The sequence below is a fragment of the Macaca mulatta genome, chromosome 16 (genome assembly GCF_049350105.2).
Source record: "Macaca mulatta isolate MMU2019108-1 chromosome 16, T2T-MMU8v2.0, whole genome shotgun sequence".
Lineage (NCBI taxonomy): Eukaryota > Metazoa > Chordata > Mammalia > Primates > Cercopithecidae > Macaca > Macaca mulatta.
The window spans coordinates 45,387,883-45,402,507 of record NC_133421.1 but is presented as its reverse complement, the minus strand read 5'-3'; the positions used below and the strand labels follow the sequence as shown (position 1 = coordinate 45,402,507).

The 14,625-nt window shown below is 47.3% G+C and overlaps 4 pseudogenes; all 4 read left to right on the top strand.

Annotated features, from left to right (window-relative positions):
* The first annotated feature begins 28 nt into the window (after positions 1-28).
* On the top strand, positions 29-1,224 carry LOC106993967 (leucine-rich repeat-containing protein 37B pseudogene; annotated as a pseudogene).
* A 3,252-nt stretch (positions 1,225-4,476) lies between these two features.
* LOC114673097 (leucine-rich repeat-containing protein 37A2 pseudogene) lies at positions 4,477-5,498 on the top strand (annotated as a pseudogene).
* A 792-nt stretch (positions 5,499-6,290) lies between these two features.
* On the top strand, positions 6,291-7,975 carry LOC718987 (leucine-rich repeat-containing protein 37A3 pseudogene; annotated as a pseudogene).
* A 5,436-nt stretch (positions 7,976-13,411) lies between these two features.
* LOC144335448 (small nuclear ribonucleoprotein E pseudogene) lies at positions 13,412-13,755 on the top strand (annotated as a pseudogene).
* Positions 13,756-14,625: the final 870 nt, after the last annotated feature.

The window sequence follows — 14,625 nt, the reverse complement described above, 5'->3', positions numbered from 1 at the left end:
TACGGCCCCTCCTCACGTGACAACTATTGTGGCTACTAGTCCAGGAGGCTCAGCCAGGTCCAGGGCCCACTCCAGCTGACCTCCGACCCCCTGAGGCCAACTGAGCCCTGGTCTTGGCGCTCCTGCCATCTCCCCCTGGAATCTCCCCATGCGCTTATCCACCCCAACCCCCATACAGACCCGGGGGGCTTTGATAACCTGGGGTCCTTGCACCCAGATGTCAGCCTCGCCTCAGGAACCGACTGAGACTTTGGTTCCATTCCTGGACACGGATCCAGCTGGAGAGCTGCCCCTGGGGCCAGAGAAGTTCGCTGGTGTACACCAGCATCTGAATGACAAGCTGACTTGCAAGAAAGGCTCCCAGAGTTGGTTCCAATGCCAGACTGGGATCAGAACCAGACGCTAGCTCGGCCTCTTTGCCTCAAAAGTAAGGTTCAAACTGTAGGTCTAGATCAGGCTGCAGATCATCAGGCATATGAAATACTTGTTCCACCTCTAGATAGTCAGAATTCAAAAGCAGTGAAGATTAGTGTTTTGCCCAAAAACCTGAAGAAAGATCTAGCCAAGCATCAGAGGCTTGCTAAGGTTTTTGTTGGAACTCCACACCGATTTATATCAAAACCTCAGCGTCAGAAACAAACTTTACAGGATGAGTATTTAGGTTCAAGTATGGATATACTATATCTGGGCAGCCTGCCTCCAGAACTCCAGGTGAACTCAGATGAGCCTCCAGGGCCCCCTGAGCAAGTTGGGCTCTCAATTCCATCTAGAGCCTGAAACTCAAAATCCAGAGGACAGATCCAGTCCTCTTCACTCCAGCAAAAAGCCCCAGTGCAGCTTCCACAGCTCCCTGAGGAGGTGGAACCTTCTTCAACCCAGCAGGAGGCCCCAGCTCTGCCTTCACAGTCCGTTAAGGGGCTCCACTCTTCAACACAGCAGGAGGCCCCAGCACAGCAGCTGCCTGCCTCAGAAGAGACTGTAGCTCAGCCATCAATACATCATCAGGTAAATGTTCCATTAAAAGTTGGAGCGAAGCTCAGCACTCACACTTGCCCAATGTCACAGTTAAACCTGTGGATGTGGAGCTTATGATAATTCAAGAGCCAGGTAAGGAACTTACATCAAGCCAGGAACAAGCCGCAGCTCAGCCTCCAGAGTACCCCGAGGAGGTGAACTCTTCCTAAACCCAGTTAAATTCACCAGCTCAGATACCAGACCACCCTGAGAAGACGAAAACGTCTGTAACCCAGCAAGGAAATCCAGCTGAACCTCCAGTTCCTCCTGTGGAGGCTTAACCACCTCCAGGTGAACAGGAGCAGCCAGCCTAGCCTTCTGAGTTTCCAGGGGAGGTTCTCAGACTCAGCAGGAGACCCCAGCTCAGCCTCCCAAGTCTCTGTGGAGAGTGCAGCTCAAACTCCACTGAATCTTGAGGTGACAGTTCAACCTCAGGGTAAGGATCAAGCTCATTTTACCTTGCCCAACATTACAGGTAAACCTGCCGATTTCAAGATTACCATAACCTCAGAGCCTAACAAGGAGGCAGAATCCTCTCAAGCCCAGCAGGAGGCCCTAACCCAGCCTCCAGAGGAGGTGGAACCTTCCGCAACCCAGAAGGAGACCCCAACTGAGCTCCCATGTCCTCCTATGGAGGCTGAGCCTTCCCCCAGTGAGCAGGAGCAGCCAGCTCAGCCTTCAGAGTTTTCTGGGGAGGCTGAACCTTCTTAGACCCAGCAGGAGACCCCAGCTGAGCCTCAGAGTCCTCTATGGAGAGTACAGCTCAAACTACACTGAATCATGAGGTGACACTTCAGCCTCCTGTTGAGGATCAATCTCGTTATAACTTACCCAGTGTTACAGTTAAACCTGTAGATGTGGAGATTATCATAACCCCAGAGCCTGTTAAGGAGGCAGAATCTTCTCAAGCCCAGTAGTAGGCCCCAACCGAGCCTCCAGAGCAGATGGAACCCTTTGCAACCCAGGAGGAGACCCCAACTGAACTTCCAGGTCCTCCTGTGGAAGCTAACTCTTCCCCCAGTGAGCATTTGCAGCCAGTTCAGCCTTCTGAGTCTTCTGGGGAGGTTGAATCTTCTCCAGCCCAGCACGAGACCCCAGCTCAGCCTCCAGAACATCACGAAGTAACATTTTCATCTCCAGGTCACTATCGAGCTCAGCATTCAGATTTGCCCAATGTCACTGTTAAGCCTCCAGTTAATGCAGCTCATCATAGCAACAGAGCCTACTGCAGAGGTGGGAACTTCTCCAATCCACCAGGAGGTTACTGCTCAGCTCTCAGGGCCAGTTAATTATGTGGAACCTTCCACTACCAAGCACGGGGGCCCAACTCTGCCTCCATAGTAATCAGAAGATGATTTTACCAGTTCAACAGGAGACTTCAGTTCAATCTCCAGCTATTAAAGATGAGAACCTCTCTCCAGCCCAGCAGGAGGCTGCTGCTGAGTATCCACAGATGCCTGAGGAGGTTGAGTCTTCTCCAACACAGCAATAGGCCCAAGCTCAGCCTTCAGAGATCCCTAATGAAATTGTAGCTAATCTCCAGCGCATCATGAGGTAACAGTTTCTCTAAGTCATGATCAAGTTCGGCCTCCAACATTGCACAATGACACTGTGAAACATGTGCATCACATGGTAACCATGACTTCAGAGTTCACCTAACAGGTTGAAATTTTAACCAAACACGGGGCCCCAGCTCAGTCCTCAATGTCCCCTTAGCAGTTTCAGCGTTTGAAAGACCAGCAAGAAATGATTATTCAGCAGCCAAATACCCCTGAAAATGATGAACTTCCTCCAGTCCCTCAAGAGTCCACAACTCAATCTCCAACTCGGCTCTCCTCAGACTTTGTAAGGTCATTGAATGATGAGATGGTATTTTTGCCTCTAGATCTGTCTTTAATATTCAGAAACAATTCAACTTTCCCTAATACCACAGTTAAAAATATGGATATGGACCTCACCATACCTACAGAAGTCACTATGGAGGTTGAACCTTCCCCAGTCCAGCAGGACAATCCTATTCCCACTGAGTAGGCTGACTTTTCTCCAACCCAACATGATACCCCTTCCCCACCCCTGGATTCTCCTGAAAAGATTGAATCTCCATCACAGCACAAGGCCACAGCTCAGACCCCAGATTCCCCTAAAGGGGTGGAATTTTCTCCAGTCCAGCAAGAGTCCCCAGCTGAGGCACCAGAGCTCCCTAAGCAGGTTGAACCATCTGCAACCCAGCAGGAAGCCTCAAGTCATCCTCCAAAGTCCACTGCAGAGGTCAGTCCACCATAGCTGAAGATACCAGCTCAGCCATCAGCCACCTGAGAAAGTCAAACCATCTTCAGTCCTACAGCAGGCCTCAACTCAGCTTTTAGAGCCACCTGAAGAGGTACAATCCTCTCCAGTCCAGTAGGCAGTGCCTGCTTAGTCTTCAGAGCCCTATGGTGGTAGAATCTTCTTAGACACAGCAGATGGCCGCATCTTTGCCGCCAAATCTCCCTCAGGAGGTGGAACCATCTCTAACTCAGCAGGAGGGTCCAACTCAGACTTGAGAGCCCCCTATGGAGACAGAACCTTCTCCAGCTCAGCAGAAGGCCACAGTTCAGGCTCCAGAGCCTCCTAAGGAGGCAAAAACTTCAAGTCAGTAGATGGTCCCAGCTCAGCTTCCAGAGCCCCCTAAGGGAGTTGCAGTTCAACCTCTAATGCATTATGAGACAACAATTATAACAGCAAGCCAGGACCAAGCTCAGTATCCAGCATTATGAAATGACAATTCCAACAGCAGGCCAAGACCAAGCTCAGTATCCAGCATCACCCAGTGTCACATTTCAACCTTTACACATGGAGCTTACCATAACTCCAGAACCCACTATGGAGGCTGAGCATTCTATAATGCTGAGGATGACTACAGCTCCTCCAAAACACCCTGAGGTGACCCTTCCACCTTCAGACCATGTGCAGGTTCAGCACAAACCTGAGGCCACAGTGCAACCTTTGGATCTGAAATTTACCACGAATCAACAACCTACTACAGAGGGTATATTTTCTCCAACCATGGAGAATTCAACCTAGCTTGCAGAGCAACCTATGGAGGTTGTAACTCAACCTGCAGCTCATTATGAGGTGACAGTTCCAGTACAAGGTCAGGATCAAGCTTGGCATTCAACACTGGCCAGTGTCACACTTCAACCTTTGGACCTGGGGCTTATCATCACTCTAGGATCCACTATAGAGGTTGAACTTTTCCAGCCATGCAGGAGACCCCAACTCAGCATCCTCAGGAAGTTATACCTTAACCTCCAGTATTTCAAGAGGTAACAATTTCAACACCAGGTCAGGATCAAGCTCAGCATTGAATATCACCCAGCATTACAGTTAAAACTCTGTACCTGGGACTTACCATAACTCCAGAACCCACTACAGAGGTTGAACATTCTACACCCCTGAAGAAGACTATAGTTCCTCCAAAGCACCCTGAGGTGACACTTCCACATCCACACCAGGTTCAGACTTGGCATTCAAACCTGACTCAAGTCACATTTCAACCTTTGGATCCGAAACTTACCTTAACTCCAGAATCCTCTATGGAGGTTGAACCTTCAACCATGCATAAAACCCCAAATCAGCCTCCAGAGCTACTTAAGGAGGTTGTAGTTTTCCCTCCTGGGTATTATAATGAGATGTCTGTTCCAACACAAGGCCAGGATCAAGCTAAGCATCCAACATCAGCCAGTGTCACAGTTCAACCTTTGGAACTGAGGCTTACCATTACTCCAGAATTCACTACAAAGGTTGAACCTTCTAGAGCCATGATGACTACAGCTTCTCTGCCAAAGCTCCCTAAGGTGACACTTCCACCATGAGACAAGGGTCAATACTCAGCACTCAAACCAGACTCAAGTCACAGTTCAACTTTGGGACTTGGAACTTACCATAAGTATAGAACCTACTACAGGGGTGAACATTTTCCAATCACAGAGGAGACCACAACTCAGCCTCCAGACCTGGGGCTTGCCATAACTCTAGCCCTATATAGACATTGAGCATTCTACAGCCCTGGACAAGACTACAGCTCCACGTCCAGACCAGGTTCAGACTCAGCATCAAAACCTGACTAAAGTCAGAGGTCCACCTTTGAACTAGAACCTACTCAGGATTCATTGATTCAGTCTGAAAGTTACGCCCAAAATAAGGCTTTAACTGCACAAGAGGAGCAGAAGGCCTCCACAAGCACCAACATATGTGAGTTCTGTACCTGCAGAGATGAGACACTGTCGTGTATTGATCTCAGCCCAAAGCAGAGGCTCCACCAAGTGCCTAGCCAGAACCCAGCACCTACAATGGCACCTTCACCATCTTGTAAGAATCGCCTTTCCTCAATTGTTCTCTGTGTGCTGCCTAATATGGCAGTTTTTCCTGGAGGCCTTCCTGGGCCTTCTTTAATCTCACCAAACCACATGGACAACTGACTTTCTGCTTTCGCTTTTGCCTGTCATCTCTTCCTTCTCCTCATTCTCCTTTACTGTTAGGCCCCTTCTCTGGTCTTTTACTTGTGATTGCTCTTAATCCTTTTCTTATCCATTTTTCTTTATCCCCATCACATCGTTGCTTAACTGCTGCTCTCCTCCTATTTGCACTTCACCCTCTTTACAGCACTCTGTCTCTCTCTCCGTCTCAGTGATAGTGTTCTAGGTGGTTAAGAGTGGATTCTGGAGCCAGGTTACTAGGTTCAAACCCAGGTCTGTCATTTGTTAGCTTGGTTACCCTGAACAAGTTATTCTTCTCTGTGACTCAATTTCCTCATCTTTAAACTGGGGATTATGCTAGTTACCATTTCATAGGATTGTTGTGAAATTTAGGTGAGTGAATACCTGTAATACTTGCATCAGTCCTTAGTATATGTAGGAGCGGTGACTGTTAACATTACTTAGCTCTTTAGTTATGTCCAGAACTCATCTTTGTCCCTGACTTTCTATATGTAGCACCCGTTTTGTGTCCAACCGAGGGACAAGTATGACACTGTCTCCAGAACATGAAAACTCTAGAAGACAATAAGCATAAAAATGGAGGTGTAAATAATAAAGTGCTAAAACATAATGCAGACCATCAGTGCTAGAATTCACCAGAATCTGTGATCCTTGAGTTATGGAGGTCAGGGGAAGCTGCATCAATAAACTAAAAATTTACCTGGGGCTTAAAGATTAGCTATAATTTGTTAAATAAGAAAAAATAGGAGTACAGTCTAGGCAAAGGCCTGGTTACAGGTGTGGTCGAAGTTGAGTAGAATGGCCCAAGCTCAGCCTCCAGAGAACCCCGAGGAGGTGGACTCTTCCTCAACCCAATTAAAAGCCCCAGCTCAGATACCAGAGTGCCCTGAGGAGATTAAATCTTCAGCAACCCAGCAAGGGACTCTGGCTGAGCCTCCAGGTCCTCCTGTGGCAGCCGAACCTTCCTCCAGTAAGCAGGAGCAGCCAGCTCAACCTTCTGAGTTTCCTGGGGAGGTTGAACCTTCTCAGACCCAGCAGGAGACCCCAGTTCAGCCTCCAGAGTCTTCTATGAAGAATGCAGCTCAAACTCTACTGAATCATGGGTGACAATTTCACCTCAGGGTAAGGATGGAGCTCATTACACCTTGCCAAGCATTACATTTAAACCTGTGGATGTACAGATTAGCATAACTTCAGAGCCTACCAAGGATAATGAATCTTCTCCAGTCCAGCAGGAGGCCGCAACCTACCCTCCAGAGGAGGTGAAAACTTCCGCAACCCAAGAGGAGGCCCCAACTGAGCCTCCATGTTCTCCTGTGGAGACTGATCCTTTTCTCGGTGAACATGAGCAGCCAGCTTAGCCTTCTGAGTCTCCTGGGAGGTTGAATTTTCTCCAACCCAGCAGGAGATTCCACCTCAGCCTTGAAAACATTATGAGGTAACAGTTTCACCTCCAGGTCACCATCAAGCTCAGTCCTTAATGTCCCCTGAAAAGTTTAACCATTTGAAAGATGAGCAAGAGATTATCATTCAGCAGTTAACTACCCCTGAAAATGATGAACTTTCTCCTCTTGCTCAAAAGCCCACAACTTGGTCTCCAGCTCAGCTCTCCTCAGACATTGTAAGTCCACTGAATGATGAGATGGAATTTTTCACCTGAAGATCTGTCTTCACTATTCCACATCCACACCAGGTTCAGACTTTACATTCAAACCTGAGTCAAGTCACAGTTCAACCTTTGGGTCTGGAACTTACCTTAACTCTATGGAGGTTGAACCTTCTCCAACCATGCAGAAGACCCCAACTCGGCCTCCAGAGCTACCTAAGGAGTCTGTAGCTCAACCGCCTGTGTATTGTTATCAGATACCCATTCCAACACCAAGCCAGGATCAAGCTCTGCCCTTCTACAGCTCTGAGGACTACAGCTCCTCCTCCAAAGCACCCTGAGGTGACACTTCCACCTCCAGACAAGAACCAGGCTCAGCATCAAAACCTGACTCAATTCACAGTTCAACCTTTGGACCTGGAGCTTACCATAACTACAGAACCTACTACAGAGGTTAAAACTTCTGCAACCATGGAGAAGACCTCAACTCAGCTTTCGGACCTGGGGCTCACCCTAACACCAGAACCCACTACAAAGACTGAGCATTCTACAGGCCTGGACAAGACTACAGCTCCACGACAAGACCAAGTTCAGACTTAGCATTGAAACCTGACTGAAGTCACACGTTCACCTTCTGAACTAGAACCTACTCAGAATTCACTGGTGCGGTCTGAAAGTTACACTCAAAAATAAGGCTTTAACTCCACAAGAGCAGCAGAAGGTCTCTACAAGCACCAACATATGTGAGCTCTGTACCTGCAGAGATGAGATGTGTTGATCTCATCTGTCATGTATTGATCTCAGCCCAAAGCAGAGGTTCCACCAAGTGCCCGTGCCAAAACCCAGCACCTACAATGGCACCTTCACCATCTTGTAAGAATCACCTTTCCTCAATTGTTCTCTGTGTCCTGCCTGACATGGCAACTTTTTCCTGAAGGCCTTCCTGGGCCTTCTTTAATCTCACCAAACCACATGGACAACTGACTTTCTGCTTTCGCTTTTGCCTGTCATCTCTTCCTTCTCCTCATTCTCCTTTACTGTTAGGCCCCTTCTCTGGTCTTTTACTTGTGATTGCTCTAATCCTTTTCTTATCCATTTTTCTTTTTTTTTTTTTTTTTTCTTTTTGAGACAGAGTGTCACTCTGTCCCCCAGGCTGGAGTGCAGTGGCCGGATCTCAGCTCACTGCAAGCTCTGCCTCCCGGGTTCACGCCATTCTCCTGCCTCAGCCTCCCGAGTAGCTGGGACTACAGGCGCCCGCCAACTTGCCCGGCTAGTTTTTTGTATTTTTTTAGTAGAGACGGGGTTTCACCGTGTTAGCCAGGATGGTCTCGATCTCCTGACCTTGTGATCCACCCGTCTCGGCCTCCCAAAGTGCTGGGATTACAGGCTTGAGCCACTGTGCCCGGCCTCCATTTTTCTTTATCCCCGTCACATCATTGCTTAACTGCTGCTGTCCTCCTATTTGCACTTCACCCTCTTTACAGCACTCTGTCTCTCTCTCCATGTCAGTGATAGTGCTCTAGGTGGTTAAGAATGGATTCTGGAGCCAGGTTACTGGATTTGAACCCAGGTCCATCATTTGTTAGCTTGGTTACCCTGAACAAGTTATTCTCTGTGACTCAATTTCCTCATCTTTAAACTGGGGATTATGCTAGTTACCATGCCATAGGATTGTTGTGAGATTTGAGTGAATACATGTATTACTTATATCGGTGCCTACCATATGTGGGAGTGTTGGCTGCTAACATGATTACTCAGTCCTTTAGTTATGTCCAGAACTCATCTTCATCCCTGACTTTCTATATGTAGCAGTTGTTTTGTGTCCAGCCCTGGCCCAAGTATGATACTGTCTTCAGAACATGAAAATGATAGGAAGGAAGAAAGAGAATAGGCATAAAAAGGAGGTATATATAATGAAGTAATACAAGATAATGCAGACCATCAGTGCTAGAATTCACCAGAATCTGTCATCCTTGAAGTGTGGAGATCAGGGAAAGCTACATCAATAAGCTGAAACTTACTTGGGGCTTAAAGTGTAGCTATAATTTGTTTTTTTGTTTTGTTTTGTTTTGTTTTTGAGACGGAGTCTCGCTCTGTCACCTAGGCTGGAGTGCAGTGGTGCCATCTCGGCTCACCACAAGCTCTGCCTCCTGGGTTCACGCCATTCTCCTGCCTCAGCCTCCCGAGTAGCTGGGATTACAGGCACCCACCACTGCGCCCAGCTAATTTTTTGTACTTTTAGTAGAGACGGGGTTTCACCGTGGTCTTGATCTCCTGACCTTGTGATCTAGCCAACTCGGCCTCCCAAAGTGCTGGGATTACAGGCGTGAGCCACCATGCCCGGCCTAATGTGTTAAATAGAAAACAAATGGGAGTACAGTCTGGGCAAAGGCATGGTTACAGGTATGGTCGAAATTTTGTAGACTAGGCTGCAGCTCAGCCTCCAGAGAATCCTGGGGAGGTGGACTCTTCCTCAACCCAATTAGAGGCCCCAGCTCAGACACCAGAGTGCCCTGAGGAGATGAAATATTTTGCCCTGAGCAAGGGACTCCAGCTGAGCCTCCAGGTCCTCCTGTGGAGGCTGAACCTTCCTCCAGAGAGCAGAAGCAGCCAGCTCAGCCTTCTGAGTTTTCTGGGGAGGTGGAATTTTCTCAGACCCAGGAGGAGACCCCAACTCTGCCTCCAGAGCCTTCTATAAAGAGTGCAGCTCAAACTCCACTGAATCATGAGGTGACAGTTCAAACTTAGGGTGTGTATCAAGCTCATTATAACTTGTCAAACATTACAGTTAAACCTGCAGATGTAGAGATTAGCATAACTTCCGAGCCTACCAAGGACAGTGACTCTTCTCCAGTCCAGCAGGAGGCCCCAAACCAGCATCCAGAGCAGATGTAACCTTCTGCAACCCAACAGGAGGCCACAACTGAGCCTCCAGGTCCTCCTGTGAAGGCTGAACGTTGAGCAGGAGCAGCCAGGTCTGCCTTCTGAGTCTTCTGGGGAAGTTGAATCCTCTCCAGCCTGCAGGAGACCCCAGCTCAGCCTCCAGAACATCATCAAGTAACAGTTCCACCTCCCGGTCACCATCAAGTTCAACACTGAGATTTGCCCAGTATCACTGTTAAGCCTCCAGATACGAAGCTCACCATAGCAACAGAGCCTACTGCGGAGGTGAGAACTTCTCCAATCCATCAGGAGGCTACAGCTCAGCTCTCAGGGCCAGTTAATGATGTGGAACATTCCAACACCCAGCATGGGGGCACGCCTCTGCCTACAGAGTCATTGGAAGAGGCTGGCCCTTTACCAGTTCAACAGGAGACTTCGGTTGAATCTCCAGAACCCACTAAATATGAGAACCCCTCTCCAACACAGTAGGAGGCTGCAGGTGAGCATCCACAGACCCCTGAGTAGGTTGAGTCTTCTCCAACCCAGAAAGACGCCCCAGCTCAGCCTTCAGAGCTCCCTAATGAAGTTGTAGCTCAACCTCCAGAGCGTCATGGGGTAACAGTTTCTCCTATAAGTCATGATCAAGTTCAGCCTCCAACATTTCACCATGTCATTGTTAAGCCTGTGGATCACATGGTTACCATGACTCCAGAGTTCACCTATCAGGTTGAAATTTTAATTCAACACAGGGTCCCAGCTCAGTCTTTAATATCCCCTGAGCAGTTTAAACATTTGAAAGACCAGCAACAGATTATCATTCAGCAGCTAAATACCCCTGGAAATGATGAACTTCTGCCAAGTCTATCAAGACCCCACGACTCCGTCTCCAACTCAGCTCTCCTCAGACATTGTAAGTTCATTTAATTGTAAGATGGTATTTTCACCTCTAGATCTCTCTTCCGTATTCAGAAGTAGTTCAGCTTTGCCTAATACCACAGTTAAATATGTGAATATGGCCCGGGCGTGGCGGCTCACGCCTGTAATCCCAGAAATTTGAGAGGCCGAGGCGGGTGGATCACGAGGTCAGGAGATCGAGATCAACCTGGCTAACACGGTGAAACCCCGTCTCTACTAAAAATACAAAAAATTAGCCGGTCGTTGTCACAGGCACCTGTAGTCCGAGCTATTCGGGAGGCTGAGGCAGGAGAATGGCATGAACGCAGGAGGCGGAGCTTGCAGTGAACCGAGATCGCGCCACTGCACTCCAGCCTGGGCGACAGAGCGAGACTCCATCTCAAAAAAAAAAAAAAAAAAAGTGAATATGGAGCTTACCATACCTACAGCAGTCACTATAGAGGCTGAACCTTCTCCAGTCCAGCAGGACAGCCCTCCTATTCCCACTGAGCAGGGTGACTCTCTAACCCCGCCTGATCCCTCTTCTGGATTCTGTAAAGATTAAATCTCCAACCCAGCAAGCAGCCACAACTCAGATCCCAGATCCACCTAAAGAGGTAGAATCTTCTCCAGTTCAGCCTGAGTCCCCACCTGAGCCATCAGGCCCCCTTAAAGACGTTGAACCATCTGAAACCCAGCAGGAAGTCTCAGGTCATTTTCTGAAGTCCACTGAAGAGGTCAGTCTTCCACCACAGCTGGAGATACCACCTCAGCCATCAGAGCCACCTGAGAAGGTCGAGCCATCTCCAGTCCTACAACTGGCCCAAACTCAGATTTTAAAGCCACCTAAAGAGGTAGAATCCTCTCCAGTCCAGCAGGCAGGCCCTGCTCAATCTTCAGAGGACCCTATGTTAGTAGAACTCTCTCTGACTCAGCAGGTGTCCCCATCTTTACATCCAGAGTTCCCTGAAGAGGTGGAACCATCTCTAACTCAGCAGGAGTTTCCAGCTCAGACCCCAGTGTCCCAAATGGAGGCAGAACCTTCTCCAGCCCAACAGGAGGCCACAGTTCAGGCTCCAGAGCCCCCCGAGGAGGTTGAAACTTCAAGCCAGCAGATGGTCCCAGCTCAGCTTCCAGAGCCACCTAAGGAGGTTGCAGGTCAACCTCCAATGCATGACAAAGACATGGCTACAGGTATGATCAGAATTTAGTAGTCCAATCTGGCTGCAAATAATTTTTTGAGGGAGCAATGAAAATATGATTATAAGGCCGGGCGCGGTGGCTCAAGCCTGTAATCCCAGCACTTTGGGAGGCCGAGGCGGGCGGATCACAAGGTCAGGAGATCGAGACCACAGTGAAACCCCGTCTCTACTAAAAATACAAAAAATTAGCCGGGCGCGGTGGCGGGCGCCTGTAGTCCTAGCTACTCAGGAGGCTGAGGCAGGAGAATGGCGTGAACCCGGGAGGCGGAGCTTGCAGTGAGCCGAGATCGCGCCACTGCACTCCAGCCTGGGCAACAGCGTGAGACTCCGTCTCAAAAAAAAAAAAAAAAAAAAAAAGAAAATATGATTATGTAGAACCTCTATTATCAGACATAGGAATTTGAAGGCCACACAGTGAGATATGGAAAGTCATTGAAAGTTTCCAAGCCAGAGAGATTAAATTATTAAATCAGGAGATTTTTTGATTTTTTTTTTTTTTTTTTTTTTGAGACAGAGTCTCACTCTGTCTCCCAGGCTGGAGTGCAATGGTGTGATCTCAGCTCACTGCAACCTCTGCCTCCCAGGTTCAAGCGATTCTCCTGCCTCAGCCTCCCAAGTAGCTGGGACTACAGGCACTTGGCACCACGCCTGGCTAATTTTTGTATTTTTAGTAGAGATGGTGTTTCACCATATTGGCCAGGCTGGTCTCAAACTCCTGACCTCACAATCTGCCCACCTCAGCCTCTCAAAGTGCTGGGATTACAGGCGTGAGCAACCGCGCCCGGCCAGGAGGATTATTTTATTTTATTTTTTGCTTTATGTTCAAGTGTAGACAGGCAGAAGATTATTTCAGAATCCATATGTAGAGTGCTCTACAAGGGAAAGCTTAATTCAGGGCAACAAAATAGAAAGGTCTAGCAAAACCTAGGTGTAAAGTGAGAAGGGGTTAAGTCAGATCGGTTGTGATAAGAGTGGAAAGAAAAATCCTAGGATGTTTTCAGAGAGCACGGAGCCCAAGCTTTGCTGTTACCTGGCATAGGGTTTCTTTCTTCTTGTTTGTTTATAATAATAAGCTTATGCCTGTTTTTCTGTTGCGTTATCTATCGTTTTTGTATTGATTTGTAGAAGGGGTTTGTTTAGACACATAAATGATTTTGGATAAAATACTTACATTCAAAGTAATTAACTGCCATTATCTGTCCAAGAGATTGGATAGATAGGAAGTTAAGCTTCGGGGAGATGCCTCGTCATTTGTGCCAGTGGCCCCACATTATTTCTTGATTAATTGTGCAAACTGGGGGAAGTTGCTCTCAGAGGCAGTGTGCAGGTGTGCTCTTTGAAATTCCAACATGGCATACCGTGACCAGGGCCAGAAAATGCAGAAGGTTGTGGTGCAGCCCATCAACCTCATCTTCAGATACTTACAAAATAGATTGTGGATTCAGGCGTGGCTCTATGAGCAAGTGAATATGTGGATAGAAGGCTGTATCATTGGTTTTAATGAGTATATGAACCTTGTATTAGATGATGCAGAAGAGATTCATTCTAAAACAAAGTCAAGAAAACAACTGGGTCAGATCACGCTAAAAGGAGATAATATTACTCTGCTATAAAGTGTCTCCAACTGAAAATGATCAATGAAGTGAGAAATTGTGGAGAAGGATATAGTTTGTTTTTAGATGTCCTTCGTCCAATATGAACATTTATTCATATTGTTTTGATTACCTTTATGTTATTACAAGATGGCAATAAATGCTGTGGGATTGTTTGTATTAAAACGTTTACATTGCTTCTTTAAAAAAATTGTGCAAACTGGGAAGCTTATACCGCTGGAAATTAGAAAGCAGGTGTTATTTTCTATATCTAAATATTTCCCACAAGGTTGCCATGATTCTTTTACTTATCCTGTTTTTTCTTTTCCTACCTATTTAAGGATATAAATTGTGTTTCTTCGCAGACATTTGCAAGGAAACTATATTTCTTACATTGATGCAAATGTGTGGAAACATACAGTTAGACTGAGAAACTGCGAGTATATTATCTCGAAATATGACAAAAAACTATCTGCATTGTAAGGTCCTTTTTGGTCCAGAATTTTGAGATTGGTACCTCTGAGAAAAGATATTTCCCCTCCATGCCCCAAATCAACCTCTGTTGATTGCAATCCTATGGTAATTTTTAAATTAAATTTGGTACACGGTCTTTAAAATAAGAGGCAATTTAAATTTATTTTTTATTATACAAGTAATACATGGTTATATTCTTTTTCTTCTTCTTTTCTTTTTTAATCCCAGCACTTTGGGAGGCCAAGGCGGGCAGATCACGAGGTCAAGAGATTGGGACCATCCTGGCCAACATGGTGAAACCCCATCTCTACTAAAAATACAAAAAAATTAGCTGGGCATAGTGGTGCACACCTATCGTCCCAGCTACTCGGGAGGCTGAGGCAGGAGGATCCCTTGAACCCAGGAGGCAGAGGTTGCAGTGAACAAGATTGCACCACTGCACTCCAGCCTGGCAACAGAGCGAGACTCCGTCTAAAAGAGAA